The sequence below is a fragment of the Pteropus alecto genome, unplaced genomic scaffold (genome assembly GCF_000325575.1).
Source record: "Pteropus alecto unplaced genomic scaffold, ASM32557v1 scaffold239, whole genome shotgun sequence".
NCBI classification, from domain to species: Eukaryota; Metazoa; Chordata; class Mammalia; order Chiroptera; family Pteropodidae; genus Pteropus; species Pteropus alecto.
Window position 1 is genome coordinate 7,673,835 of NW_006494613.1, and position 4,665 is coordinate 7,678,499.

Sequence of the window (4,665 nt, forward strand, 5' to 3'; positions counted from 1 at the left end):
TCAATGTTATAAAATGTATTAAACTTAAAACAATGAATACTACCAATAACTCTGCTTGTTCTTATTCAAGTATCTTGATTTTATCTCAAGCAAAATTCATAATCATCCTATTGAGAAATAATAAATATACAATAATCTTTTTAAAAAAAATCAAGAAATAATATGCATATAACATAGTCCAAGCAGTTTTCAGCACTTTGCATATCAATTCATCTGAAAATGACAGTAACACTGTATTTTATAGGTGAAGAAACCGAGGAAAAGAGAGATGAAGTAATTTATTTAAAGTCACACATAAGTAAGTGGAAATGGTAGGATTATAACCTGGTACCAGGTATGAGAAGTAGACTATCTGAATCTAAGATGCCAACGCTTACCCACCACACCACTTGGTCATTTGATACAATTATTAGAAGTTTACTTTGTATATATAAGTATTTTAAGTATGGCAAATACTTTCCCTTTATTTTAGAATTATACTAACTTTTATTTTACATATTTTAGTTCAAGCCCGGTATTGTGAAATTCTTTTCTGCGCATAAAGACTTAATTTTTGCCTTTTTCTATATATGAGGCATAAACACACATGTTCAATGTCCTCTGTCAACTAGTTTATCTTTAACCCGTAATTCATAATTTGTTCAGGCGTCTGTGATAAAGACTCACTGAAATTATGTTGATTTTGCATTGATTGTCATAAAATAGTTGCTGCCATTCATTAGTTCTCAAGAGGCCAATTTCAGTTTCGCACAGAACATAAATTCTATTACTCGTTTATGAACATTTATTGTTTATTTTGTACAGTATTTTGGTAAATGTTTCTACCTTTATTCTTTACTGCTGATTTTTTAAAAATTTCCTTAGAAAGCAAGTTTATGTAGAATAAATCTTATCTTCAAATTAGATTATAGTAATTAGAAAATATTTAGAAGAGATTCTTGCCTCTCAAAATCTATACATTCTCAAATGGGGAAAACCCTGAACACAATATAGACAAAAGATTTTTACCACTTCCGATGTTTCCATTCTATTTTCAGTTCTTTCACTAACTTCTTTTTAAGTGTCATGATGAAAGATGTTGATTAATATAAAATTACTTTATTATAAAAAATGAAAATGTATGCAAAAGTTATCAAAGCAAAGAATAGTCTTAATGTAAGACAAATCATGGGGTCCCTATATATACCAACAGTGACTGAGAACACAAATAATACAAAAAATTCTCTTCATTTTTCATGTTTGTGGAAAAATAAAGATTGCCACTCTTATACTGAGATATTTTCTTCAGGAATTCTATGGGACTTTTGATGACATTTATAATTAGTTATTAAGGTAATATGAATTTGTCCAGTAAACTTTCTCTAGTGAATTAGGATGAAATAATGTGTTCCTGTTGTCTCTATAAACTCGTTACCTCAAATTCGTAAAATCTTTATCAGACCCCTCTGAAGTTACAATTTAGCCATGATAGCAGGACTACATTTATTCAATATTTCAATATCCAAAATTAAAGACAGAAATCAAGAGGAGACTTTGCGGTTTTATTCATGGCTCAAGATTTCACTGACATTTTTTTCATGACTCTCATTAATCATTGGCATCATATGAGTGTTTTCCTTAGGCTAGTTCCCCTCGTGGTTACAAGATAACTATAGCAGCTCCAGAGCACAAATCCACATGAGAAGGCTCAGAGACAGAATAGAACTTAACTTTTTTTTTTTTTTAATTGAAGAATACTTTTCCCAGAAAACTTCTTATAAGACTGTTCCTGATATCACAATGGCCTGAATTGCCTCACATACTTATACCTAAACCAATAACTAGTGAGGGAAATTGGTAATTTCAGCATACCCTGATTTTTATGGACTGTTTGTTTTTGTCTCCACCAAATTCATAGGTTGTAACCCTCATCAATGTGATGGTATTTGGAAGTGGGGCCTTTGGAAGGTCATAAAGATGGAGTCCTCATGATGGAATTAGTACTTTAATAAAAAGAGACACAAGAGAGCTTACTTTCATTCTGATCTCTGCAATACAAAAACAACTATAAGGCAGCCGTCTACAGGTCAGAAAGAGAATTCGCACCAGGCATCCAATCTGCCAGCACTTTTTTCTTGAACTCTTCATTCTGAAGAATTGTGAGAAATGTTTGTTGTTTAAGCCACCCAGCAACCTGAACTAAGACACTGATGTACTCTTTGGTGTTTGAAATTGGGACTGTTTTCCCGAGTCATGGCTGTGCACAAGAGTGCAGATAAAGGAAGGAGTCATCTTAAGAATAGAATTTATGTACGGCAGAACAGAAAAATAGACTCAGCCTGAGTCCTTAAAATTTGTAATTAACGAAACAAGCCTTGGGCTGCTCACTAAAGTATTCTATGTGGAGAATCAATTGCTGAGTGTTTAATCATTATAGTCACTGTTACAGCACTAATCAATGCATAACTTATAAAGTAATATGAGCAATGTGTAAAAAATCTATATAAATATTGCATTACATAAAAGGTCATACAGATTCTACAAGAACGTTTTATTTAAAAAATGCAGTAATAGTAATCTTAAATCATTGCTAGAATGGAAATGTTTGAAAATCTAGAATAATGTATCCTCAATTCATAGGAATTTTTCACTTTGTTATAGCATTGGGGATTTTCAGTTTTAATAACCACCAAAATAGATAGTAATTAAAATGTCTTCTTGAGTAATATAGTTCTAAAATATACTGAACCATTTTAACATAAATATTCATGACTAATTTAAATACAATTAAAATTTGCCATTTCTTTTACAGCTCATGATTAATGTTTTAGATAAGTTTTTCAAATCATTTTTAATATGTAAAACTCTATATCAAATCTCACACCCAAATTATTAAATAAACCAAATTTATTCTTATATTTCACTTCAATACAACATTCTTCTACACTCTCCTGACTACCAAAAAATAAATCTTTTCCATATATAATACTGTAAATAGCAGCTTTTTGTCATTTTTGTTTAATTATTATTGTTTTTCTTATTTTGATGAAAAAGAAATTCATCAATAAATGAGGTGAGATAAATTTTAAATTTTGTTATTTTAATCCTTCCCGAGCGAATTCTATATTTATATAGTAATGTTGAACCTAACACTTTAAAAAATCTGGACCAATGTTTTTTGTACTAACATTTATAGTAATATATCACCATTTTCAATGTTTTCTTTGCTTAAAAGTAGCATTTTTCTACCAAAGAGGCCAAAAGTATATAAAGAATAGTGTGTCACTGAATATCCACTATCCTGATGTGCAAGAGTGATAGAATGCATGCTATGAGTATTAGAAGAAACTTAAAAAAAAGAGATATAATTAATAATTCATATTGACCTATTACCTGTAATGAATTAATGGGCAGTGGAGGTTTATATATCTCTCAAGTCTAGTAAGGAATCAGTCATTGTGGTTCATATTCTCTAAGGGCTAAGCTTCATGACACTTGCAAATAGAATTAACTCTTTAATAGGTAAAGTAACATATGGGCTTTAAAATAAAAACTCATTAAAAAACTGTCAGTGAAAAAGCTGATAATCAGATACAAACATACTTTCCATTACTTTTTATCAGTAAGACAATGCTTTTCCTAGACATTCTCTTTTTATAAAATATTACACACAATAACATAGTATAATGTACCAGATTCCATGAATGACCCTTCTGACAAATATATCCTTAAACGCAGGATAATTTTTTAGTGCTTAAAAATGCATCCTTGAGTTCCAACAAATCAAAGACTCTAGAGGACAATAACAAATAAAAATTAAAAATCTTGTGTGATAAGATAATTCAAAGCTAGCTTTCACCTTGAAGGTGTATTTCAAAACTTAATGAGTTTGACCTTAATTTTAATGGTTACACAAGTTTAGAGATGAAGGAAATAAAACCCAGAGCTCACCCAAAATAGAAAGTATAATTGTATAAACTACATAAAGCTCAAATTTTCATATAATGTACCTCAGTACAAGGCTGATTGAGAAATAAATCTCCAAAGTAGAAATAAGCCATAAATAAACTTTTCTTTTTTGAATTAGAATTGGGTAAATGAAGAAAAGAAAAAAAAAATCTCAATTGAAAATAAAGATCTTCAAATCAGCTGTTGTATAGATTCATGGCATAAATTTACATGGAAATATTTTGGAGCCATATAAATATTGGAATTTATTGAGTATTCCAAAATAAATTTCACTTAAAGCACTCTACCAGAAGGCAGCTACGGAATTTATTTCAGGAAGAAAACAATCTCATGTCGATCTTAATTATTATAAATAAAGATCCAAAAGAACTTCGAAACCAAAATTAAGACAGTGCTCGATTAAAGAAACAGCAAGGAGACTGAATTTGCAGAAAGAACAGACATTAGAAATAAATATGTGAATACTTCAAATATTGATAATATAAGATATAATTTAGTTGAATATATTTAAAGGATTTTAAGAAGTAACTGAGAATATTGATAATATGATAAATCATGAGGAAAATATATAAAGCAACTAAAAAATGTATAACTTTGTAAAAGAGCCAAATAGACTATATATATACATATATACATATATATGTGTGTGTGTGTCTGTATATATACATATATACACATATATGTGTGTGTGTGTCTGTATATATACATATATACACA